Source organism: Hyperolius riggenbachi, chromosome 1 (genome assembly GCF_040937935.1).
Source record: "Hyperolius riggenbachi isolate aHypRig1 chromosome 1, aHypRig1.pri, whole genome shotgun sequence".
Taxonomy (NCBI): domain Eukaryota; kingdom Metazoa; phylum Chordata; class Amphibia; order Anura; family Hyperoliidae; genus Hyperolius; species Hyperolius riggenbachi.
Window position 1 is genome coordinate 648,903,082 of NC_090646.1, and position 27,947 is coordinate 648,931,028.

Below are 27,947 nucleotides of genomic sequence, written 5' to 3' on the forward strand. Positions count from 1 at the left end.
AACCACGAAAAAAGTCCTTTAATATTCCTAATTAACCATTAATACTTACCTGTCCCTTTAAAAGCCAGTTCCCACGCAATATCCTCGGAAATATACTAAACAGTTACAATATAACAAAGTTATTACAATGTAACAACTTTGTTACATTGTAACTACGCCGCACCCGACGCCACTCGCCGCTCAGCCGCCGCACCCGCACGCACCCGACAGAGCTCTGAGCTATATAGCTCAGAGCTCCCTAAGCATCTTTGTATTTGGGCTCCAAGGAGCCCCATTGGTCCTTAGCAGACCAATGGGGTTCCTTTAAATCAGAAGGAACCCCATTGGTCTGCTAAGGACCAATGGGGCTCCTTGGAGCCCAAATACAAAGATGCTTACAAAGCTCTGAGCTATATAGCTCAGAGCTCTGTCGGATGCGTGCGGGACGCTAAGTCCCTGCCGGCTCCCGCTGTCCACCCCGCCCACATCTGTCACCCACATGTCACCCACATGTGGGTGACATGTGGGTGACATGTGGGAGAGGCGGGGAAGGCAGCGGGAGCCGGCGGGGACTTAGCGTCCCGCACGCACCCGACAGAGCTCTGAGCTATATAGCTCAGAGCTCTGTAAGCATCTTTGTATTTGGGCTCCAAGGAGCCCCATTGGTCCTTAGCAGACCAATGGGGTTCCTTCTGATTTAAAGGAACCCCATTGGTCTGCTAAGGACCAATGGGGCTCCTTGGAGCCCAAATACAAAGATGCTTAGGGAGCTCTGAGCTATATAGCTCAGAGCTCTGTCGGGTGCGTGCGGGTGTGGCGGCTGAGCGGCGAGTGGCGTCGGGTGCGGCGTAGTTACAATGTAACAAAGTTGTTACATTGTAATAACTTTGTTATATTGTAACTGTTTAGTATATTTCCGAGGATATTGCGTGGGAACTGGCTTTTAAAGGGACAGGTAAGTATTAATGGTTAATTAAGAATATTAAAGGACTTTTTTCGTGGTTATGTTTTTTGTTCAATTAAAATACTTTTTCTAAGTGTCTGTGTGTTTATTTACTTTTAACTCTTAAAGGAAATGGGTAAGGGGTACAAGTACCTCTATACTCATTTCTCCTGGGAGGGGGGGTGGGCATCTGGGGGACCCCTTTTTAAAGGGGACTCCCAGATTCCACCATGAACCTCCCCCCCAGGAAATCGCGGCCTCCACCTCCACCGCCCATCGGAGGTGGAGAAGAGCCCCTTGTCCTTGGATTGGACAAGGGCTCGGAGGGGGAGGGGAAAGCTTGGCTGCCCCTCCCCTTCCGAGACCCCCCCAATCCATGGACCATGCGGGCTGGTATAGTCAGGGTGCGGAGCCCCACGCGGCCGGTGCTCCGCATTCTGGCTATCCCAGCCTGCATGGGGGACAAGGGGTTAAAGAGGTCTGGGAGGGGGGACCCCACGTCGTTTTTTTTTTATATTTCCCACACTCAGAACGAAGTAAGTAAAACTCTTCCCACTTGGGGGAATCTATGAAAATAATACACTATTGTTACCTGTGCAAAACAAACTGACATTTTCCGAATTTAAAAGACATTTTCGCCCTTGAAACTTAAAAATCGATTTTCTCAAAAACTATAAGGTCTTTTTGAAAAAAAAATTTTTCCTCTTATTCCCACTGATCCCCTTAATATACCCTGGGAATTTGGTGTTCCTAAACTTTAAGCAGGCTTTGCTATTAACCGTTAAAGTCGGCGGGTTTTTAAATGTTTACATTTTTCCTTTGAAACTTTAATATCGATTTTCTCAAAAACTATAAGGTCTTTTTGAAAAAAAAATTTTTCCTCTTATTCCTCCTGATCTCCTTAATATATTCTCCAAATTTGAGGCTCTTAGCATTTAAGGGGGCTTTGCTATTAACCCTTAAAGTCGGCGGCTTTTTTAGATTATACGGAGCGTTACGGTTTAACGCGAAATTACGGTAGCGTTTAATGCGAAATTACGGCATGAACGAAACGCGAAATTTCGCATTGAAAATTACGCTTACGGTATTTTCAATTACGATTTTAATGGCAATTACGCTACCGCAATTTCGCATCGTAATCGCGAATTTCGCATGCGTAATTATAGTAATGCGAAATTTCAAAAATTTCAGCTCAACTCTAAGTGTGATATACCACTCCGTGCATACCCGATATGGACAAAACAGGTAGAGGAAGAGGTAGTGGCAGAGCCAGAGGAAGGCCACCCGGCAGGTCTGCGCGAGGTCGTGTAAATGTAATTTCGTGTGGACCTGGCCCACAGTACAGTGCTCGGAAGAAGGCACGTCCCATCACCTCCCAAGATTGTCAGGACGTGGTTGAGTATTTAGCGACACAGAACACCTCATCTTGCTCAGCCACCAGTGCTACTACTAGCACCACTTCCGCTGCATTTGACACTTCGCAAGAATTATTTAGTGGTGAAATCACTGATGCACAGCCATTGTTGTTACAGCCAGATGAATTTTCACCAGCTCATATGTCTGAGTTACGCGGCAACATTATGGATGTAACGTGTAAGGAGGATGAAGGACCTACTGATGTTGGTGCATGTTTGGATTTGTCTGAGGCAAGCGAAGCTGGGCAGGATGATTACGATGATGACGATGATAGGGATCCTCTGTATGTACCCAATAGAGGAGATGAAGAGGGGGACAGTTCAGAGGGGGAGTCAGAGAGTAGGAGGAGGAGAGAAGTTGCTGAAAGAAGCTGGGGCAGCTCTTCGTCAGAAACAGCTGGTGGCACTGTCCGGCACCATGTATTGCCACCTATGTACAGCCAGCCAACTTGCCCTTCAGCATCAGCTGCTGAGGTCCCCATAGTGCCCACATCCCAGGGTGGCTCAGCGGTGTGGAAATTTTTTAATGTGTGTGCCTCAGATCGGACCAAAGCCATCTGTTCGCTCTGCCAACAAAAATTGAGCCGTGGAAAGGCCAACACTCACGTAGGGACAAGTGCCTTACGAAGGCACCTGGAGAAAAGGCACAAACAGCAATGGGATGGCCACCTGAGCAAAAGCAGCAGCAGCACACAAAAGCAAAGCCACCCTCCTTCTCCTCTTCCTCCTCCATCAGGTGCATTATCTGCTTCTGCCGCTTTCTCCCTTCCACCTTCACAGGCACCCTCCTCCACTCCGCCTCTGCCCTTGAGCGGTTCCTGCTCCTCTGCCCACAGCAGCAGTCAGGTGTCCGTGAAGGAAATGTTTGAGCGGAAGAAGCCAATTTCGGCCAGTCACCCCCTTGCCCGGCGTCTGACAGCTGGCGTGGCGGAACTGTTAGCTCGGCAGCTGTTACCATACCGGCAGGTGGACTCTGAGGCCTTCCGTAAATTTGTGGCCATCGGAACACCGCAGTGGAAGATGCCAGGCCGCACTTATTTTTCGAGAAAGGCCATACCCCAACTGCACCGTGAAGTTGAGAGGCAAGTGGTGTCATCTCTTGCGAAGAGCGTTGGGTCAAGGGTACACCTGACCACGGATGCCTGGTCTGCCAAGCACGGGCAGGGCCGCTACATTACCTACACAGCCCATTGGGTGAACCTGGTGGTGAACGATGGCAAGCAGGGCGCAGCGGACCAAATTGTGACACCTCCACGGCTTGCAGGCAGGCCTCCTGCCACCTCCTCTCCTCCTGCTACATGCTCTTCGCTGTCCTCCTCCTCCTTGGCTGAGTGGCAGTTCTCCTCTCCAGCTACACAGCCCCAGCTCCGCAGGGCCTATGCTGCATGCCAGGTACGACGGTGTCACGCCATCTTAGACATGGCTTGTCTCAAAGCGGAGAGTCACACTGGAGCAGCTCTCCTGGCTGCTCTTAAGAAACAGGTGGATGAGTGGCTGACCCCGCACCACCTGGAGATAGGCAACGTGGTGTGCGACAACGGCAGCAATCTGCTTGCCGCTTTGCATATGGGGAAGCTGACACACATACCCTGCATGGCACATGTCATGAATCTAGTGGTTCAAAGATTTGTGGCAAAGTACCCTGGCTTAGCGAATGTCCTGAAGCAGGCCAGGAAGTTCTGTGGGCATTTGAGGCGGTCTTACACAGCCATGGCACGCTTTGCGGAAATTCAGCGCAAAAACAACATGCCGGTGAGACGCCTCATTTGCGATAGCCCGACTCGCTGGAACTCGACCCTGCTCATGTTCTCCCGCCTGCTAGAACAGAAGAAAGCCGTGACCCACTACCTCTACAACTACAGTAGAATGAAACAGTCTGGGAAGATGGGGATGTTCTGGCCCGACAACTGGACACTGATGGAGAATGCATGCAGGCTCATGCGGCCGTTTGAGGAGGTGACCAACCTGGTGAGCCGCAGTGAGGGCACCATCAGCGACCTAATTCCCTACGCTTACTTCTTGGAGCGTGCTGTGCGTAGAGTGGCGGATGAAGCTGTGAATGAGCGTGACCAGGAACCGTTACGGCAGGAACAGGCATGGGACCAATTTTCATCAGACCCAGCTGTTTCCTCAACACCTGCGGCAGCACAGAGGGGGGAGGAGGAGGAAGAAGAGAAGTCGTGTGCAGAAGACGAATCAGACTCAGAGGATGATGAGCAAGGTGTTTCTTTGGGGGAGGAGGAGGAGGAGGAGGGGACAGCGGCAGGAGAACAACCTCAGCAGGCATCGCAAGGGGCTTGTGCTGCTCAACCTTCCCGTGGTATTGTTCGCGGCTGGGGGGAGGAGGTTGACTTACCTGACGTCACTGAGGAAGAGCAAGAGGAGATGGAGGGTACTGGATCCGACTTTGTGCAGATGTCGTCTTTTATGCTGTCCTGCCTGTTGAGGGACCCCCGTATAAAAAACCTCAAGGGGAATGAGCTGTACTGGGTGGCCACACTACTAGACCCTCGGTACAGGCACAAAGTGGCGGACCTGTTACCAACTCACCGGAAGGTGGAAAGGATGCAGCACATGCAGAACCAGCTGTCAACTATGCTTTACAATGCCTTTAAGGGTGATGTGACGGCACAACGCCAGCAAGGTACCACTGCCACTAATCCTCCTCCCGTGTCCACGCAGTCAAAGACAGGACGCTCCAGCGATCTCATGGTGATGTCGGACATGCGGACGTTCTTTAGTCCAACGCCTCGCCGTAGCCCTTCCGGATCTACCCTCCACCAACGCCTGGAACGGCAGGTAGCCGACTACCTGGCCTTAAGTGTGGATGTAGACACTGCTGTGAACAGCGATGAGGAACCCTTGAACTACTGGGTGCGCAGGCTTGACCTGTGGCCAGAGCTGTCCCAATTTGCCATCCAACTTCTCTCCTGCCCTGCCGCAAGCGTCCTCTCAGAAAGGACCTTCAGCGCAGCTGGAGGCATTGTCACAGAGAAGAGAAGTCGCCTAAGTCACAAAAGTGTTAAGTACCTCACCTTTATCAAAATGAATGAGGCATGGATCCCGGAGGGCTGCTGCCCGCCCCAAGACTAAGTCAGTCCCCGCACATACAGCATCTCTGCCTGCACGCCGTGTGACTGGCTGCCTGGCCTGCCCCAAGAAGACTAAGTCGCTCCCAGTCCCTCCACACAGCATGTCTGCCTGCAGGCCGCTTGACTACCTTCTCCGCCACCACCAACAGGGTCCGGGACTCCAGGCGGATTGCTGAATTTTTTAGGCCGCTGCTAGCAGCGGCCGCTGTAATAATTTTTCGGGTGCGTGTACATGACTGCCTAATTTTTCTGGCTGCACTGCGGGCAGCTGCAACAACAAAAGAAAAGGCATGTACATGCGCCCATTCCCCTTCGTGATCATTACCTTGCCGTGGTGAAGGGGCTTGCGTATCACAATAGAGCAATGACCGGCGCCTAGATGAGTGTCTGGGGGGGCACACCCACGATAATAAGGTCGTTGCCTCATTGTGGTCAGACCAAATTTGATCAGCTGGACAGTCACTGTTCTGTCATTCAGCTACATCAGCCAGGTGACCATATGGGCTGTAAAGCCACCAAAACCTGCACTCTCGGCATGGTGCGCACCAGTAAAGCACGGCCGTCACTACACAAACAGCTGTTTGCGGTGCGTTACACGATGAGTTTGGTGTGTCAGTGTGAAGCAGTACCTTAATTACACTACCTGATTGATGTATACACATGCAAGATGTTTGAAAGCACTTTAGGCCTGTCATTTAGCATTCAATGTGATTTCTGCCCTTAAAACGCTGCTTTGCGTCAAATCCAGATTTTTCCCGGGGACTTTTGGCATGTTTCCCACTCCGCCATCCCCCCCTCCAGGTGTTAGACCCCTTGAAACATCTTTTCCATCACTTTTGTGGCCAGCATAATTATTTTTTTTTTCAAAGTTCGCATCCCCATTGAAGTCTATTGCGGTTCGCGAACTTTAACGCGAACCGAACCTTTCGCGAAAGTTCGCGAACCCGGTTCGCGAACCGAAAATCGGAGGTTCGGCCCAACTCTAGTCTGGGAGTGCTCACCTGAGTTCAATACAAGGACTAACCAATCAGAAAACAAAATCATCCAAAGTAACCAATGATATTGCAGAGTGTCAGCATGTCAGCTGACACGCCATACACACACGTGGCTATTGTTTACAGCGGTGGAGCGCGTACTGAGAGCGCGTGCACCGTCTATCCAATGGGAGCTGAGCGCCATGCGCTCCAGTGACGTCAGCGGTTGTCGAGACCCAGAGGCTTGCGCCTCAGCGTGGGTCTCGGCGTTCCGTCGCCATGAGTGCCCCAAGGATCTTACACTCGGGTTTCCTTCCACATTCCAAAAACATACAGATACTGTAAGTTAATTGGCTTCCCCCTAAATTTGCCTTAGACTGCGATGCCTACACTACACGATACATGCATAGACATAGGACTATGGTAGGGATTAGATTGTGAGCCCCTCTAAGGGACAGTTAAAGAGAACCCGAGGTGGGTTTGACGAATATCTGCATACAGAGGCTGGATCTGCCTATACAGCCCAGCCTCTGTTGCTATCCCAAACCCCCCTAAGGTTCCCCTGCACTCTGCAATCCCTCATAAATCACAGCCACGCTGCTGACAAACAGCTTGTCAGAGCTGGCTGTGTTTATCTCTATAGTGTCAGTCTGCTGCTCTCCCCGCCTCCTGCAGAACTCCGGTCCCCGCCTGCATCCCTTCCCTCCCTGCTGATTGGAGGGAAGAGATGGGGGCAGGGACCAGAGCTATGCAGGAGGCGGGGGAGCAGCTGAGACTGACACTAAAGATGTAAACACAGCCTCACAACACTGCTGTGATTTATGATGGATTGCAGAGTGCAGGGGGACCTTAGTGGGGTTAGGGATAGCAACAGAGGCTGGGCTGTATAGGCAGATCCAGCCTCTGTATGCAGATAACATTTTTTAAACACACCTCGGGTTCTCTTTAAAGAGAACCCGAGGTGGGTTTGAAGAATATTATCTGCATACAGAGGCTGGATCTGCCTATACAGCCCAGCCGCTGTTGCTATCCCAAACCCCCCTAAGGTCCCCCTGCACTCTGCAATCCCTCATAAATCACAGCCATGCTGCTGACAAACAGCTTGTCAGAGCTGGCTGTGTTTATCTCTATAGTGTCAGTCTGCTGCTCTCCCCGCCTCCTGCAGAACTCCAGTCCCCGCCTGCATCCCTTCCCTCCCTGCTGATTGGAGGGAAGGGACGGGGGCAGGGACCGGAGCTATGCAGGAGGCGGGGGAGCAGCTGAGACTGACACTACAGATGTAAACACAGCCTCACAGCATGGCTGTGATTTAGGAGGGATTGCAGAGTGCAGGGGGACCTTAGTGGGGTTTGGGATAGCAACAGAGGCCGGGCTGTATAGGCAGATCCAGCCTCTGTATGCAGATAACATTCTTTAAACACACCTCGGGTTCTCTTTAAGTGACAAGACATTATACTCTGTACAGCACTATGGAACATACCAGTACTAAATAAATAATAATAACTAGCCGACCCGCGGCGTAGCACACGCCGCATAAGAGGGTAGAGGGCAAGAAGGGGGTATTGGGCACAGCGGTGGGGAGGGGGGTTGGACCCCCCCTCAACTGGGTCCCCCATGTGCACTCCCCCTCCAGCTTAAGCTCAGCAGGAACCCCCCCCCCCCCTCACCTTGGTCCCCCATGTGCACTCCCCCTCCTGCTTAAGCACAGTAGAAGCCGCCACTATTAGTAAGAGACAGCGGACGGGGATGACTCACCTCTACCGTATTCCATCATGCGTTCCACTGTCGTCACTTCCTGCAATGCCGCACATTGTATGGGTGTAATTTGCCCTTTTAAAACAGAAGGAAATCTGCAATAATTCAGCTATAAGTGAACATTTGTGTTTACCCACAATGCACTGTTACTAAATATGAAAATTACCCCTTCTCACCCTTAGTAAGCCAAGCAAGCATCCAGAGCTGCTGGTGTATAGCAAGCATATAACTTTAAATTTTACATAGTCATGTCAAACCCATATGTGACAGCCTGTTTCAGACTTTTGGTCCTCATCAGTACATAGCAGGGATTGATATGGCTTTATGAGATAGGGCTTGGACCAGTACAACAGAGTAACCAAGCAGCTCAGGGTGACCCAAACCACTCGGAATGTATAGGTGGATAAAAGGGACCAAAAAGACCTCCTGCTAAAAAAAAAATCAAAGCTTGGTGTAATTTGCCTTCTTAAAGGGCTACCGAGGCCAAAATCTGCCCCCAAAACGTAAAAAAAGTTAACTACCTGCATGACTTTGTAAGGCAAGGAGGACGCCGTCTGCGCCCTCCGTGCCATTCCGCCTGGTCCCCTCTGCTCAATAGCCCCCCGAAAGGATGCGACCCCACGGTCCGGGTCGGTATCTGCAGCCTGCATAAAGATGGCCGCCGGAGCTGGCCACGGCTGCGCAGTCCGCATAGCCGCTACTGCGGCTGCGCAGCTCTAGGGCCAACCCCCGATCCACGTAACAGGCAGCGTGGATCGGAGGGTTGGCCCTAGAGCTGCGCAGCCGTGGCCAGCTCCGGCAACCATCTTTATGCAGGCTGCAGATACCGACCTGGACCGTGGGGTCGCAGTCTTTCGGGGGGCTATTGAGCAGAGGGGACCAGGCGGAACGGCACGGAGGGTGCGGACGGCGTCCTCCGTGCCTTACAAAGTCATGCAGGTAGTTAACTTTTTTTACGTTTTGGGGGCAGATTTTGGGCTTGTAAGTCCTTTAAAACAGAAGATCCTCTGCAACATTTCAATTATAAGTGAACATTTGTGATTACCCACAATGCGTCATGACTAAATATGCAAATTATTCTTTTTCACCCTTAGTAAGCCAAGCAAGCCTATAGCTTTAAGGTTTACACAGACATATCAATCCCACATGTGACAACCTATTTCAAACCTTTGGTTCTCATCATTACATAGCAGGGATTGTTATGGCTGTATGATATTGGGCTTGGACCAGTACAACAGAGTAACCAAGCAGCTCAGGGTGACCCAAACTACTAAGAATGTATAGGGGGATAAAAGAGACCAAAAATCCCTCCTACTAAAAAAAGCAAAGCTTGGTGTAATTTTCCTTCTTAAAACAGAAGCAAATCTGCAATTATTCCGCTATAAGTGAACATTTGTGGTTACCCACAATGCACTGCTACTGAATATGCAAATTATCCCTCTTTGTCCTTGGTTTGATATGACACTACTTCTTCTTCTTCTTGCTTGGACCAGCCTCTTCTTCTTGCTTGGACCGCCCTGAGGGCAGGGTGCTACTTCTTCTTCTTGTTTGAAGGTTGAGGCACTTACTCTATTATATATATAGATGAAATGTATTTTTTTTTCTGGATTTTTAGTTTACATTCATTCTCTCTTTATTTAAAAGGTCATTGTACACATGTAGACTTTTATTGATTTCAATAAACGTGACCCTGAAGTGACATATAACATGATGAGATAAACCTACCTGTGTATGTATGATTCCAATCCTAAATTGAACCCGGCTATGTTGTCTTTTGTCCGTTTTCATACTGTATGGGCTAAAGGATATCCGATGTAAAAAAAGAGTGCCTAAACACGGTATATACTTACATGTTCCTCTGACCTGTTGCATTCAGGTATCCAAGTAGCAGTTTAAAGTGGATCTGAACTCTTGCACAGGACAGAAGGAAAACAGAGAAATGCACCCTGTATGTATTTAGAGAGTTTAGCCTCTCTAATTCCCCCTCATGTGTGTCTAATCAGAAGTTGTAATTTGATCCCTCCCCTGTGTCACATGACTACCATGGCAGATAAGCTCATTGGAAAGCACAGGATGTTAACGAATGTCTGCTTCCATGAAAACAGGAAGTAGAAACACTGCAGATTTATTTTAGGATTTGTATCAGCTGTAACAAAGAAATGTTTTTTGGACTTACGAGGTGAATAACAGAAAAAAAAGTTATTTACCTTATTGTAAAAGCAGACCTCAGGGCAGACGAATAGCGCCTTCCTTGTCACTATCAGGCGCTGTATCAGGATAGCTACACCCCTCCCTACGATTCACATATTAAGGAGGTGGGGGATCAGTGAGAACCCGAGCACACCTATGGGGCATGTGAGCCTCCCACACTGACTCATGTGGGGAGGTCTCCTCACGTGTATTGTATATTAAATGTTGTGTACTTTACAACTGTTGACCTCTAGTACCTCATAGGGCTGACCTTTGGACTTAGATTAGTAAAGATTGTGATTTGCCATGTGGGGGGGGGGGGGCAGAGGGTAGTGAGCGGGGCCCAGAAGGTTTGTCCCGTATGGGGCCCAAAAATTTCTGATGGCGGCCCTGCAACCACCTCAGCCGATAATCAAGCGTGTGTATGCGACCCCCAATTCACGAGCGATCCGCCCAGTGGATCTACTCAACCCCCGCTGATCCCATTGTTTGTGCCACAGCATGATGTCACAGACACACTGCATCGTCCCTCTGTCACCTCCCCGCACAGCAGAATAGCACGTCTTCAGCTACACTGCTGACACGCGTGTATGCAGCCCAGCAACGTCACCTAATGGGATCAGTTTGTGATCTCCGACAGGTGATATCGATCGTTAGTGTATCCACGGCTTTACATAGGCTATCACTGCCCAATCACTGCGAACTGGGACAGAGCCGGCTAATTGTAGGTGGTTTATGAAAGTCGTTTTATGGCAGACGTTATTCCAGGATCTTCAGAGAGTCTCTTTTACGCTTTGTATTATCTACAGACATTAAAAGTTTTTCCGAAAGACAGCGGGGCGTATGTCAGACCTGCTCCTGTGAATACATCTCTTTTCCGGGGAAGCGGAGAGCGCTGCGAGGGGGGCGTGTTTTAATGACAGAGCCCCTCCTGGGCTGCCAGCTGCTCATAGCAGAGATAGCGGATGTTCTCATTTAAGGAACATTTGGATCATAACCAACATGTAACTAGTTTCTTCATCAGTAATCAGTTTGCGTGGAAAGCGCAGGAAAGCAGTCCCGTTATAGTGTAAATATGGCAGCAGATGAGTGTCTCTGGACGTGACACATTGTAGCTGGGGCTTAATCGTGTAAAAGATATAAATCGTGGGTAATGTGGCGTGCCTACAGAGGTATTTGGAGCCAAATTCGGGGCTCCTGGTGGGCTATCAGGGGCTGTTGTTCCATGAAGCAATGTGAATCACATGTTCCGGGGTGGCAACAATTAGTGATGAGCAGAAATTACGCTAATGCGTAATCTCGCATCGTAATACGCAATTACGCATTGTAATCGCAATGCATAATTTCGGGGGAACAGTGTAAGCAATTTCGTAGTTAAAGGGGCACTATGGCGAAAAAATGTAAATTTAAAATATGAGCAATAAATTGAGCTATAAATGAGCTATAAATTACTTTTCTCCTATGTTGCTGTCACTTACCGTAGGTAGTAGAAATCTGACAGAAGCGACAGGTTTTGGGCTAGTCCATCTCTTCATAGGGGATTCTCAGGGATTTATTTATTTTCAAAAGCACTTACTGAATGGCAGTTACTCTGTCCAACTGCCAAAAAACTGTGTAGTGAGCAGGGAGGCTGGCCAGCATCATTGTTTAAATCCTTTTTAGGGAATATCTTTATAAAGAATAAAAGCCTTGCTGAGAACCCCCTACGAAGAGATGGACTAGTCCAAAACCTGTCGCTTCTGTCAGATTTCTACTACCTATTGTAAGTGGCAGCAACACAGAAAAAAAAGTAATTTATGGCTCATTTTACTCTGGAAAAAACATACTTCTTATTTGTTTATGTTGGCACGTATTTTAAATTTTACAATTTTTTGCCATAGTGCCCCTTTAATTGTTCCTATTCGTAACTATGCATGAATTTACGCGTAATTTTGTGCTGACTTTGGTGGTGTATAGCAAAGCTCCCATACATGTCATTGCTACCAAAATTGCTACATATGTTAAGAAGAATAGTAGGTACAAGTTACAAAAAGAATTGTTCAAAAAGACTTTGTAGTTTTTGAGAAAATCGATCTTAAAAACACAAAAAAAATGTTTTTAAATATGTAATTTTTCTAGGTTTATAAACCATTTTTCTTTGCATTTTTAAAATCCATTTTCTCAAAAACTACAAAATCTTTTTGAAAAATATTTTTTTGACTTGTACCCACTATTCTCTGTAACATTTGTAGCAATTTTGGTAGCAATAGCATTTATGAGGGTGTTGCTATTCACCACCAAAGCCGGCACAACATTATTATGATTACACAAAGTCGAGTTGAATTATGAATTTGTAATTACGTATAGACGTAATTGCGAAAATGTATGCGCAATTTTGCATGATGGTAGTTAGCAGATTACGATCTTTACTAGCAACAATTAACGGGTGGCAAGAGGCGGCTCCCCTCCCCCAGTGCCCCCCTCCTCTCACTCCCCATCTACCCCTCCCTAGATGGGCAGCGCAGCTTCACTTACCTGCTCTCAGCGTTTCAGCAATGGGATCTCCATCAGCCCGTCCAGAGTCCTGTATCCATGGCTGTGATGCAGCACCGGTGCAGCACATACTCGGCATCCTGGGGAACAGATGCTGTGGGCCAGCAGGGAGGAGATGCTATGGGAGGAGGTGCAGCACATACCTGGCATCCTGGGGATCAGATGCTGCGGGCCAGCACAGGGAGGAGATGCTATGGGAGGAGGTGCAGCACATACCCGGCATCCTGGGGATCAGATGCTGTGGGCCAGCAGGGAGGAGATGCTATGGGAGGAGGTGCAGCACATACCCGGCATCCTGGGGATCAGATGCTGCGGGCCAGCAGGGAGGAAATTCTATGAGAGGAGGTGCAGCACATACCTGGCATCCTGGGGATCAGATGCTGCAAGACAGCAGGGAGGAGATGCTATGGGAGGAGGTGCAGCACATACCCGGCATCCTGGGGATCAGATGCTGCAGCCAGCAGGGAGGAGATGCTATGGGAGGAGGTGCAGCACATACCCGACATCCTGGGGATCAGATGCTGCGGGCCAGCAGGGGGGAGATGCTATGGGAGGAGGTGCAGCACATACCTGGCATCCTGGGGATCAGATGCTGCGGCCCAGCAGGGAGGAGATGCTATGGGAGGAGGTGCAGCACATACCCGGCATCCTAAGGAGCAGATGCTGCGGGCCAGCAGGGGGGAGATGCTATGGGAGGAGGTGCAGCACATACCTGGCATCCTGGGGATCAGATGCTGCGGCCCAGCAGGGAGGAGATGCTATGGGAGGAGGTGCAGCACAAACCCGGCATCCTGGGGATCAGATGCTGTGGGCCAGCAGGGAGGAGATGCTATGGGAGGAGGTGCAGCACATACCCGGCATCCTGGGGATCAGATGCTGTGGGCCAGCAGGGATGAGATTCTATGGGAGGAGGTGCAGCACATACCTGGCATCCTGGGGATCACATGCTGCAGGCCAGCAGGGAGGAGATGCTATGGGAGGAGGTGCAGCACATACCCGGCATCCTGGGGATCAGAGCAGGGGCCCTAGAGAGCACAAGTCAAAGGGAGACCTGGAGGGCCCAGGAGAACTTGGGGGCCCTGGGGCTATTGCCCCCTTTGCCTCTATGATAGCGCCGGCCCTGCCAGCAGGCTAACACCATGTTTATATAGAACAGTGCCACAAACTGATGCTTGAGCCTGGCAACAAAGATTAAAGGTTGAAAATGTGTTGTACTCAACTTTAGTGATAACAATAGTCCAATGTACCATATATACTCGCTTATAAGCCAACCCACGTATAAGCCGAGGTACCCACCTTTCCCTCAGAAACCAGGAAAAATTGATTGACTCGTGTATATGCCCCCTCCCCAGTGTAGTCCCCTCCACAGTAGTCGTATGTGCCCCCAGTACAAATCATCCCCCTTCTCCATAGCCAGATGTGCCCCAAGGATCATACAGCTGCGTCTCAAGGCGCCACTAGATGGCATCATAGATATGAGACACAGCAATTGCTACACAGGAAGAATCCCCGATCATTACACCCCTGACACGTTGCTTGCACGCTCCACTTCACAAGCCAGGGGACACAGGTAGTCTTGAGCAGCGCACTCTGCAAACCATGCTGCAGGGGATGGGGGGGGGGGGGGGCATGGACACAGCAGGGAGCCAGCTGGCAAGAGCAGGTTAGTACATGATCCTTTCACTCATCTTCCAGTAACAAAACCTGCTACATCAGTCGTTCTGCTCCACTAACTCGTGTATAAGCCGAGGAGGTAATCTTTCAGCACATTTTTTGTGCTGAAAAATTAGGGCTATAGGTGAGTATATAAGGGAAAATGTGTTGTGAAAAATGTCAGTAATTCTACGTAAATAAAAATAACAGCACAGTATCATTCTTGAAGCTCCCATGCAGCTCAGGTTTAGTATGAATACAAAAGAACCATCCATGTCCGCTGCCTGATTCTATCCATCCCCCCCAGAGTCACCCTTCAATACATATTCCATATTTAGTCCAAAACAAACTGTGATTCAATAATATCCTCAATTATTAAACATCATAATATTTAATTACTAGATTGCGGAACAAAGCATCTCAAGTGGAGTTTAATTATACTTATAATCAGAAGTCTTACGCAAATGTTTGTATCATTCTAGGTTTAATTAGAATGTAAAACCCATTGTCTCTCTTACAGCTCTATTATTACTGGTTTCTTGTTTCTACAGCAAAAATCTACTTCATAAAAAGGAACTGTAACCAAGGATCAAACTTCATCCCAATCAGTAGCTGATACCCCTTTCCCATGAGAAATATTTACCTTTTCACAAATAGATCACTGGGTGGTGGTGGGAGGGGGGGGGGGGCATACACAGTATGTATGGCTGATATTGTGGTGAAACCCCTCTCACAGTGTGATGTCATGACCATGGTCCTGACAGTTTGCTGTCTGTGAAGCTTTTTTGCATTGTGGGAAATAACAGCTTTTTCCAACTGCTAAGCAAGCAATATCTTCCTCTGTGCATATAACTCTCAGTAATGAACATTCCGCATAGATCACCTGGCAGAACTAAAGGTGTCACCACCCGTGATAAATTTGAGAATGTAAATCAGGGAGAAGAAAGATTTTACAATGGGCAAATAATGACTAAAATCACTTGTAAGTGAATAATTTCTAGTGTGTGTACAGCATACACCCAACGTTGCTCATGGATCCAACGTGTTGGATCCTTAGCGGACCTGAACTCTTGCACCGGACCGAAGGAAAACACAGAGAAATGTGCCCTGTATGTATTTATAGAGTATAGCCTGTTTAATTCCCCGTCATTTGTGTCTAATCACAAGTTGTAATTTATTCTCTCCCCTGTGTCACATGACTGCCATGGAAGAGATGGCAGATAAGCTCATTTGAAAACACAAGATGCTAACCCTATGTCGGCTTCCATGAAAGCAGGAAGTAGACACACTGCAGATTTATTGTAGGATTTATATCAGCTGTAACAAAGAAATGTTTTTCTTTAAATGTTATTATGCTGTTGCTTATCTTTTAGAGCAGAGAGGAAGTTCTGAGTTCAGGTCCCTGATCGCTATAGTATTTTTGCACTGTTGCTATGGAGGGAGGCGGAGGGATGACTCGGCGATCAATAGAGAGGCTTGTATTGATTGGTTGGGTGTGTGTGTTTAAAATGGCACTGTGATTGGTCATGCTCGGGCATCGGGCTTTCTTAGGGACTTGACAGGACGGGTGCTCTCAAAAAACTTTCGAGTCCTCAAAGTCACTTTTTGCTGCAAAATTGTCTCTCCGTGAAAAGCTGCCTCATCCCTAATTTCTGCCATATTCCCCCGATTGCCTCCTACCCTATTTATCCTCTGGATCAATCCCATCCTCCTGTCTCCAGATCATATGATTGTTTTGGCAAATGCTATACATTAAAGGAATACTGTAGGGGTTCGGGGGAAATGAGTTGAACTTACCCGGGGCTTCTAACGGTCCCCCGCAGACATCCTATGCCCGCATAGCCACTCACCGATGCTCCGGCCCCGCCTCCGGTTCACTTCTAGAATTTCAGACTTTAAGGTCTGGAAACCACTGCGCCTGCGTTGCCGTGTCCTCACTTCCGCTGATGGCACCAGGAGCGTACTGCGCAGGCACAGACCATACTGGGCCTGTGCAGTACGCTCCTGGTGCCATCAGCGGAAGTAAGGACACTGCAATGCAGGCGCAGTGGTTTTCTGACTTTAAAATCTGAAATTCCAGAAGTGAACCGGAGGCGGGGCCGGAGCATCGGTGAGTGGCTGCGCAGGCACAGGATGTCTGCGGGGAAAGATTAGAAGCCCCAGGTAAGTTCAACTAATTTTCCCCCGACCCCCCTAACAGTCATCCTTTAAGTTTAGCGCCTGCAGCTGTCAATTCCATAAGTGACATACGAAACGGACGATGTCTTCTTAAGACCAGATTTAAAGAGAAACTCCAACCAAGAATTGAACTTTATACCAATCAGTAGCTGATACCCTCTTTTACATGAGAAATCTATTCCTTTTCACAAACAGACCATCAGGGGGTGCTGTATGGCTAATATTGTGGTGAAACCCCTCCCACAAAGAAATTCTGAGTATGTACTCCTGGCAGTTTCCTGTCTGTGAACCTTGCTGCATTGTGGGAAATAGCTGTTTACAGCTGTTTCCAACTGCTAAAAAAGCATGCAGCAGCTACATCACCTACCAACAGGTGTAAATGTAAATCAGGGATTTATAAGATTTTACAATGGGCAAACACTGATTAAATCATTTATACCTAATTATTGTAAAAATGAAGCACTATTTTTATTACATTATTTTCACTGGAGTTCTTCTTTAAAGAGGGAAAAATATATAAATATTGGTCTGTTAGGTGGGAGGAAGGGAGTGAAAAAAGATGAAAAATGGGGCGCAAGTTTCCTAAATGGAAGTGTTAGGAGACGCCGGGCGGGCCGTGCCCAGAGGGGCGTATGCATATGGCGGGCTGCTCTCACTGCTTAGCAGATAATGCATGTGCTGGTCTCACGCAACTAATGTGTGTTTTTTTTCTCTCCTCCTCTATCTGGAAGGAATGAATCAAATTTGAGAAAAAAGCTGGGACATGATTTTCGACCCATTGCCTTTGATTAAGTGCCTTAACATGCGGGTCCTGAGACTTGCAATAATACTAATGGAGCATAAAGCACTATAAAAAGACTAGGCCTTCTTATCTCGCGGAATGCTCGGGCAGCGGCGGAACTCTGGAGTGTAACGCATCCTCTCCCGGCTCTGCATAGATAGGCTGATACAGCGGACGGGGATATTCCGCAATGAGACAGAAATGGATCCGTTCTTCTGGAGTGACGCAGGCAATACTGCCTAAGGGCTCGCGTTCTTATTCCATTTAAAGTGGACCTGAACTCTTGCACAGGACAGAAGGAAAACATAGAGAAATGCACCCTGTATGTATTTAGAGAGTTTAGCCTAATTACCCCCTCATCTGTGTCTAATCACAACTTGTAATTTGATCCCTTAGCTGTGTCCGCTGACTGCCATGGCAGATATCTCATTTGAAAACACAGGATGTTAATATATCTGCTTCTATGAAAGAAGGAAGTAGGCAAACTCAGGGCCAGATTTAGGCCAAGGCCCCCTAGGTCATGGCCTAGGGCACCACAGGAGCAAGGGCACCAAAGCAGCAGGCTAAACCGGTGCAGCATTTGCTGCAAATGCTGCAATGCAGGGAGATCAGACGAGCACCTGACTGCGGTACTCTGCTGCTAGCCGCCTGTGCAGCAGCCACCTTGCTCTCTGTTTGCATTGTGGCCGGCGGCTATGGACTTGGGCAGCTTTGGAGATGGAAAAGAAGAGGAAGCTTCTGCACTGGAGACAAGCTGAGAAAGGGCACCCACCCTTGATGAATGGTCAGAGAATGTCACCTCTTACATTAGCTTCTGCGAGGAAATGTGCATCCCTTCAAAGACCTTCAAGGCCTACCCCAATAACAAGCCCTGGTTCAATAATAAGCTGCGCCAGCTTCGGAAACGCAAGGAGCAGGCACACAAGTCTGGCTCCCAAGAAGAGTTTAAGGAGGCCAGGTATGCCCTGAAAAAGGAACTGCGCACTGCAAAGAGAGCCTACTCTGACAAGCTGGGACTCCAATCCAACAACTCGAAGGAGGTATGGCAAGGCCTCAGAGCGATCACCAACTTTAAACCCCCCCCTCAACTGGTGACCCCGAGCACCCAGCTGGCTGAGGAACTGAATGAGTTCTACTGCAGGTTCGAGCAACAGCTTGAACAGCTCGGGGCCCAGGGGTCGGTGACGACCAGGGCCGGGACAAGGTCCACCACCAACAGAGGCTGGGCTGCCCAAGTGCGCCGCCCCCCAAGTGCGCCCCCCCCCCCCGTTTAATGTAACAATAAATTATGCACAAATACAGTATTTTTCCACAGGAAAATGGATTTATATAAATTAACTGTAAACAAGTGATACAAACATCTTTTTTTTTTTTTTTTTTTTATAAATTAGGCAATAAATAGAAATACAGATAGATAAATTAACAGCAAAATGAACGTGGGTTCTTAAATACAAGAGAAATGCTTAAACATAACTGTAAACATATTTGCATCACCAATAAGGTGAAGATACTCTTAACTACTTTGGGACCATAGGTCTTACTGAGCTCAGCTCCCATCGCACCCGCTGATCGTGCCGCTCTTCAGTCGCTCTACTTGGCTTGCTCTGCTGTCTGTATGAGCCAATCACAGAGTCAGGAACCAATGAAATCTGCTCCTGACTACAGGATGGAACTCTGAGGAACCAGGTGAAGAGACAGCAGAGCGTTGCAATCAGTGGGAGCGTGTGGCAGAGGTAACTGAAATCTACGCCCTGGGTGAAATAAGAGGACCAAAACAGGGGGCGTAGATTTTCATTACCAAGGTCTAAAACTGGTTAAATAATAAATATTGTAATGTAACGCAACGTGGGCACTGTGAACAGCCCATTGATTTTTCATTACTGTGCGGTGGGGTGTGTTACAGGCTGCTCTAACGTGCGCCTGTAACGTCCCACTGTGAAAGCAGCCTGAGGGCCCTTTTCCACTAGCAATCGCTAGCGTTCACGCTGAACGCTAGCGATTGCTGAATCGCAATTACCGGCGATTCCCCGACGTTCGCGGCCGCGATTTTGCTATGCTATGCACTGCATAGCAAAATCGCGGCAATAATCGCTCCGCCGCGCGATCGCGATCCGGTCAAAAACGAATCGCGGTAGTGGAAATGACCTACCGCGATTCCTATGCTAAAAGCAAACTGTAGCGATTTGACAAATCACTAGCGGTTTGCGGTTTTGCGATTAAGCAATCGCAAACGCTGTAGTGGAAAAGGGCCATGTTATTTTTTTATTTGCTGTGCTGTGACAGAAATCACAGCAACTTCCTCTCCCATTCTGCTCAGCCGAAATATTCGACTTGAGCAGGACGTCAATAACGGGAGGTGAGGGAGTGTCAGTAGTCCCTCCTCTCCGGCCGCCCACCCCACTCACTGCTAACGATAGTGTACTAATACAGCTACAAGTACACTATCGTTCTGAGCTAAATTACTTCAAGAGTGCAGATGGCGCAGCTCCCCAGCGCACTGTAAAGATAGGCACTAATAACGGCGAGTGGGGTGGGCGTTCCTAAGGACGGGCAGAGAGGAGGAAGTATTGACACTTCTTGCCCGCCCATCAGCGAGCTCTGTACTATGGCTGAGCACAGTGGGGGACAGAGGGGGTGCTAAAGGGGGGAGGATGGTGCTGTGACTCATATGTCACAGCAAATAAAAAAAAGTGTTAAAAACATTTTATTTCAAAATGAGGTCAGGGGTACTGTAAGTCTACAAATAATGAGTTGAACTTAGCTGTGGCTTCTAGCAACCCCCTAGAGTCCTTCTGTGCCCACGACACATCGGTCCAAGTCCCTTTGGCCAGCAGCGGCGACCACCACAAAGCTGGCCGGTTGCTGCCAGTTGGCGGCTCCTGCACAAGTGCAGCCCTAAGCCATGCGCACACTGCGCATGTGCATTAGCAATTCTCATAAATGGCAGATGCAGCAAACGCCCCCGGGAGTGCGTTGAGGAGGCCCGCTGCTGGCCAGAGAGTCTTGGACCAGCACCGTGGGCACAGCACAGGAGGACTCCAGGGGGCTGCAAGAAGCCCCAGGTAAGTTCAACTCAAATTTCCTTTAAAGTAGTTGTCAGGCAAATATTAAATGAAAAGCGTTACTCACCTGGGGCTTTCTCCAACCCCCAGCAGCCGACTGTCCCGGTCTCCATGCTCGGTGCGGTCGGAAGGTGCAAACTACCACTGTCAATAAAGCCCACGTTGTACGTGGCTTTCTGCGCAGTAAGCCGCGTACAACGTGGGCTTTATTAACAGCGGCAGTTCACGCATGCGCAGTGCGGATGACCTCGGGGTCGGCTTCCGCACCAAGCACAGAGACTGGGAGAGTGGAGGTGACAGTGTAGAACAGTCGGCTGCTGGGGGCTGGAAAAAGCCCCAGGTGAGTAAAGCTTTTTTTTTTTTTTTTTTTAAATATTTGCCTGTTAACTACTTTAAGGCATGCAGCTTTATACACAGGTGATGACACTATGCTGCCTGCTTGCTCCAGTCAGGAATGGATTCAGGAATCAGTATTCCTCACTCAGTCACTAGTACTTTCTATGTGACGCTGACTGAAGCTGACTCTTCATTGCACTGAGTCTGACTCAAAACTTACTTGATTTATTATGGCTGCGACCCGGGTGCAGTCCATTCCTCACTACACAGAGTCAGCCCAGCCAGAGAAGACGCCTGCGGCTGCGAGGGACGCCTGCGAGGGACGTTACTGACGTCACCGTCACGTGACCGTCATGACGTGTGGTGGACTGAGGAAGGGGGCGGAGTCAGCAAGCAGTCCGTGACCCCATCAAGGGGCGGGCCGCGGGCGGGACACGCGAGAGCCACTGAGCGTCAGCCAGCCACAGTAAGCATGGGCTTACGAGTGAGCTGTACGCTGGCTATCAAATTCATCATGCATCGGCTCTTGAGAGCGGGGGGCGGTGCAGGCAGCGCAGCGTTGCAGCCATGGCAACTGAACTGTACACTCTCTCAGAGGGAGAGAGTGTACACTGTAGACAAATTCTTGCCGCTGCCACCCGCGGCCGGTAAATTGCAGGGCGCCGGGCGGGCAGGCACTTAAGGAAGGATCCGATTCCAAAGTGCGCAGTGCGCTCATGATTTAATTGATTGACAGGCGCCCAGAGGCCGTAGCCTCGCCAGCCTATGTGTCGGCCCGGCTCTGGTGACGACAGCGGCCCCCACCTCACTGAGAGACCACGACATCACTGCACCGGTTGCAGTTCAGGAAGCAGAAGTCATCATGCTGCTTCGCAAGCTCAACCCCAGGAAGGCTTCAGGCCCGGACGGAGTGTCATCGAACTGCCTAAGAACCTGTGCGGATCAGTTGGCTCCGGTGCTCACCACTCTATTCAGAAAATCGCTAGCGGAAGGTACAGTCCCCTCCTGTCTCAAGAGGTCCACAATCGTACCAGTCCCAAAAAAGCCAGGCAGCACAGACCTCAACAACTTCAGACCTGTGGCGTTAACACCTACCATTATGAAGGTTCTAGAACGGCTAGTCCTCGCTCACCTCAAACGCACCACTGATGCACTGCTAGACCCACTCCAATTCGCATAGAGGGCCAACAGGTCCATAGAGGACGCCATTAATATCAGCCTGGCATACATTATGGAGCACCTCGACCGGCCTGGCTCCTATGCCAGAATCCTGTTCCTGGACTTCAGTTCAGCCTTCAATACGATCTGCCCAGACACCCTGGTCGATAACCTGGCGCAGCTCGGTGTCAACCCCACACTTCGCGCATGGGTCAAGAACTTCCTTTCAGACAGGACACAACAGGTGTGAGGTTTATGTTAATATAAATATACCTAGCTGTAGATTCCTCCTATGGATCACAAGACAGGTTCTCTTAAGTTTTGCTATAATAGGAAAATAGACAGAAATTGCTTCTCTCTCTAGCAGCAGCTCAGAGCAATAGAAACTAGATAAGGGGGTCTAATGATTTCAAAGTTTAATTTTCTCCCTTTATCATAACAGATTAGCTGACCGAAACTAGATAGTGAAGGACTTAGGACCTGTCAGACAGATATGTATATTTCTGCAGTGTTTAGCAAAATTATTAGCTGACAGTTATGGAAAATTACAAATAGACACGAATTACCTCATGTGAATAATCATTAATTGAATTGACCAAGCGCTTTTCTGTCTTTAAAAGGAATGGGAAAATAAACAGGGGTCAGAACATAATCTGAGTCCCTTAGACCGTGTTCAAAGGTGTCCGTGTGTTCTTCCTTGGGCCTACCTATTGGGAGTCCATTAGCCAACGTACCCACTGAGGTGCTTGGCCTCACCCTAAACTTATCTTGCAGGTCTGCGGACTTCACAATTTGGCGCCCGAACAGGGACCGTGCGACAATATCCACTTGGACCTCTGAGGTGTGGGATAAAGGACATCAGCTGCTGGTGTGGGGGATCCGTCAACTTGGTAAGAATCACTTGACTTAGCTCCTATATATCTGTCTCCTCTTTCTCACAGCCTCCTGAGGTCCGGGTGAGTATATTATATGCCACGTAAAAACTGAACCTTGGCTAATTGGATGTATCTGTCATGTTTGTGATGTTTGTTTCTGTGTAACTTAGCGTTATATCTGGGGTTTATTGCTTGCTATTCTGCTTATACATGCTCACATCCAAATAGTGCTGTTTTACTATTATTTACAATTGTAGTATATCTGCTGATAGTAGCCTTTAGGAATAGGTTGTAAAGTACTAATCCAGTAGTACATAGGTTGCTGATGCAAATGTAATCAATTGTATTTTCTGTCCAGTTTTTTTACATTGGTTTGTCCTGTGGCTTTTTCTACATTTAAAGGAAGTAGGAAGGTGACTTTTTGATGCAAAGTTTTAGACCAAGACAAATGTCAGTGATATAAGACTGTGTATAAACGCTGCGTAGCAGTGTCTCACTTGTCAAGTCTGCCAAAACTTTCTGTTTCAGTTCAGTCTATACTGGTTAATAATTAACAGGCCTCTGCTGCTAGAGAGAATATATCTCTCATTAACCGGCCTGAGATTAGAGGTAAACTTACAGGTCAAAGGGCCCCTGGTTTGTAAGTTTCTCTCGCTGTGTAAAAGCTTCATTGCTAACACAGAAGTTAACTATTTGCAGACTGAACTAGCAGATATCTTGGGAACATATTACCGCATCATATCTCTTGGTCTAAATATATTTTGCAGGTAGAGGGCTAGGAACGTTGTGTTTATAGGCATTTGAGAAATTACGTTTGCTAGATAGAATAAGGGTGTCTGATAAAAAGGTGTCTAGAGGTTTTATCTCATGTATTTGTAGTAAGTGGTTGGCCAACCCGTGATACAAAGTGCACTTTTTGAAGTAGTAAGTGTGTAAGCTAAGGATGGGAAATAATGTATCTACCCCTCTTGGCGCGGATCAAGCAGGTCTTGATCCCAAACCTCCTGGTAAGACAGCAGTTGAGTGGATGACAGACACCCATGGTACGTGGGCTACAGCCCCGTTTAAAAGTATTTGTAAGAAAGAAAAGATGCCAGATGGTGGAAGATTAGATTATGAGTTTTGGAAAGATTTTATAGCCAGACATCAGAAATGGCTAGAAAAGAAACAGTTAAGTACTCAGATTAAATTGTGGATGACAGAATCTCAGAAAAAGCCAGAACAGGTTGTAGAATGTTTCTATGCTGGACAGTATAGATATGCCCCGAGGAAAAGATTGCCGGCTGGGTGGCCAGACGAAAGCATTATCGACGACGTACCTGATAACACTGGTGATAACACAGGTACTATAATGGCTTTGTTAGATTTGCTTGAAGAGAGAGGTAGTGGAAGTGCTACAGTGACATCTAGGGGAAGTGGATCGCAACTGCCTTTAGTAGAATCAGTAAAACAGCAAATAGACTTTTTATTAAGGAAACACAAACATTTGAGGGAAAGAGTTGTAGAATGGCTAGAGGAATACACAAAAATGCCAGTAGAAGGGAGAAGGTTATTAGCTAATGCACATAATGCTAGCACCAGAGGGTCTTCTGAGTACCAGAAATGGTTCTATATTCATAGAAGATTGCTAGACCAAGTATACAGGGAAAGAAAGAAGAGTGATGGGACAGAGGAAACAGATACAGAGTTTGAGGATTCTTTAAACCAAGGCCCTGCAAGCAATACAGAAAGTGCATATGTAACAAAAACAATGCTGCAGGATGTACCACCTCCATATACAACCCCTGTCACTCCCAAAATATATCCTGACCTTAAGTCAGACATCCAACCTCTCTATCCAATGAGGAGCCAGACAGTTACAGAGGGAAGTGGGGATACTGTACGGTATAAAATAGAGTGGCTCCAACCCTGGAGTCGCACAGAACAGTTATCTTTAGCCAAAGGTGTACCTTGCCCATCTGCTAACCCAGCAGGGTTTGTAAAGGCAGTAGAAACCATACAAGCTAACTATGATGCTACTTTGTTAGATCTAGAACAGATGCTAAAGGTAGCTCACTCATCTGTAGTAGACCCAATAATAGCTGCTTATAATCCCACTGATGACAAGAACACAAGGAAGGAAGGTGAGCTTTTCATAGAATATCTCCGAGATGAATGGCTCAAAGGTAAGTTGAGCAAATCTTGGAACCATGCCACGGGCCTAACACAGTTAAGTGATGAGAATGCTGTAACTTTCTGGTATAGGGTTAAAAAGGCTTTTGAGGAGGCTAACTACGATGAGAATAGTGAGAGGGATGTAGCTCAGTTAAAAACTACCTATTTGAGTGGGCTTAAAAGGGATTACAGGGAGGCTTTGCTCACAAGCAGGCCTGAGGCTAAGGAATTGAAAGAAGAAGTCCTACTACCAATTATAAGAGGGTTAGATGAGAAATTTAAGAAAAAAGAAAGGGTCCCACTCACCAAAGTTATGTTAATACAGGAACTACCTGAAGGGCAAGGCAGAGGGGCCTTCAGAGGTAAGTATTCAGGAAGGGGCAGAGGTAGAGGTGGTGGTAGGGGAAGAGGTTATGTCCCCATGAGTGAGAGAGAATGCTACCGTTGCGGCAAGAAGGGTCACTTAGCTTGGGGGTGCACTCAAGAGATTGCAGAAGAATCCAATGCTAAGCAGGCTGCAGTGCCCAGTTCTACAAAGGCTATGTACACACTTGATGATTCAGAATAGGAAATCGGCCAATCTGTATCCACTTACTCTTTACAGCACCCCAAAGGTTCAAATGAAGCTATTGTAAAATTGTGGCTTAAGGAAGCACCATTTTCTCGTTTTGATTGCCTGGTGGATACAGGGGCCAGTAAATCTATTTTAAAGGCATCTGAAGTACCCCCTCATTTACTCACCTCTAAAGAAAGCATTGGTATAGGGGTGGGAGGGAAGCAGATAAAATTAAAAGAAACCAAAGTTCTACCAATACGCATTGGGGATCAAATTGAAATTGTAACATCTGTACTGGTGTCTGACACGTCACCAGAAAATTTATTGGGCGCAGACATTTTGAGCAAGATTCAGGCTAGTATCGAGTACACACCAGAAGGTATCCAAATATCGTCCCCACTAGACACACATGTTTTAAACCTTATGTCTGCTTTCATTCAGTTTCCAGACACAGAACAACAAGGTGACATGCCATTGGCCCCCGAGTTGGAAGCAGTCCCCTCCCACTTGTGGGCCAAAGGGAAATTTGATGTAGGGAAACTGGATGTTCCACCTGTTACAATCAAACTGAAACCTGGTGCAGTACTGCCACGAGTTCACCAATATCCACTAAGCCCTGAACAAAAGGATGGGATCAGACCACAAATTGCTGAGTATGTCAAAGCTGGTGTTCTAGTGCAAATGTCATCTCCTTCAACAACTCCTATTTACCCTATTCTCAAAAGAAAGATAGGAAATAGTCCACCTACATATAGGTTCATACATGATCTACGGGCTGTAAACAAAATCATAGATGCAGATGTACCAATTGTTCCAAACCCATACACAATCTTGAGTCAAATACCTCCAAGCTCCACCCATTTTAGTGTCGTAGACTTAGCCAACGCCTTCTACTCCGTTAGGCTCCACCCAGAATGTTGGAAACTGTTTAGTTTCACTTTTGATGGAGCATCCTACTGTTGGACAACTTTGCCTCAAGGTGGGGTGAGTAGCCCCTCTTTGTATAATCAAGCTCTGCATCAGGTACTACAGGGGTGGAGGAGTAAGTATGACAGTACACAGCTTCTCCAGTATGCTGATGATTTACTGACTTGTTGTGACTCTGAGTCCATTTGCAGGGAAGAAACTGTCAGTTTGCTGTGCTATCTGGCACAAACAGGTAACAAGGTGTCAAAAGACAAGTTACAATATTGCCTACCACGTGTAACATTTCTTGGTCATTGCATCTCACAAGGAGCAAAGCACCTAACAACAGACAGGGTGTCCAATGTAAAAAACTACCCCTTACCAACATCTGTTAGGAAGTTGAGGACATTTCTGGGTCTAGTAAGTTACTGCAGGGATTGGATCCCAAATGCATCCCAGCTGATGACACCCCTGTATGAGAGTGTCTCCAAGGAACCATTTGTAATCACTGAATCAGGTAAAGCATCTTTTGAGGGCTTAAAACAAGCCATAGTCACAGCACCAGTGTTGGGGCTGCCTGACTACAAGAAAGAATTTTTCCTTTTCTGCCATGAGAGCAAAGGACATGCAACAGGAGTACTCACTCAAATGCATGGCTTCAAGCAGAGGCCTGTGGCCTATTTTTCAGCCAAACTTGATCCAGTGATTCAGGGGTCCCCCGGATGTGTCAGGAGTGTAGCAGCTTGTGCCCTCATGCTTACTAAGTCGGCTGACTTAGTACTAGGACATACTCTCCATCTGTTAACACCCCACAGTGTACTTGAAATCCTAAACAGGGTACAGACTAAACATTTGTCAATGGCAAGGTTAACAAAATATGAGGTTGCACTGCTTACACCAGAAAACCTAAAATTAAAAAGATGTAACACTCTAAATCCAGCTACACTCTTACCAAATGAGGAAACTGAACTGTTTGAGGAACATGATTGTCTGGAGTTAATGGACATGGAAACTAAAGGTTTGGATAATGTCCAAGATACTCCTTTGCAAAATCCAGATTTTGAATTTTTTGTTGATGGTTCTAGGTACTACACTGAGGATGGTAAGCCACACACTGGTTATGCTGTTGTAACACTGGAGGAAACAGTGGTGCAAAAATCTTTACCTCCAAAGAAATCAGCACAGGAGGCAGAACTTCATGCTCTCATTGAGGCCTGTACTCTGGCCACAGGTAAGACTGCCAATGTCTTTACAGATAGCAGGTATGGATTTTCCATATCGCACGACTATGGTCCGATTTGGAGGTCCAGAAACTTTATGACGGCTGCAGGTAAACCAATTAAAAATGCTGATCTAGTAAGTAACTTGTTTGAGGCTCTCCAGCTGCCATCCAGGGTAGCCATATTAA

General features: G+C 47.8%; 1 protein-coding gene and 1 long non-coding RNA gene across 2 annotated transcripts in view; one reads left to right on the plus strand and one right to left on the minus strand.

Annotated features, from left to right (window-relative positions):
• Window positions 1-8,235, minus strand: part of LOC137531562 (uncharacterized) — a 57,087-nt gene extending 48,852 nt beyond the window's left edge. The window contains exon 1 of the long non-coding RNA XR_011023674.1: window positions 8,159-8,235. This is a non-coding gene — a long non-coding RNA (uncharacterized lncRNA). The remainder of the gene's footprint in view (window positions 1-8,158) is intronic.
• ST8SIA5 (ST8 alpha-N-acetyl-neuraminide alpha-2,8-sialyltransferase 5) overlaps window positions 1-27,947 on the plus strand; it is a 989,793-nt gene that overhangs the window by 117,669 nt on the left and 844,177 nt on the right. The window lies entirely within an intron of this gene.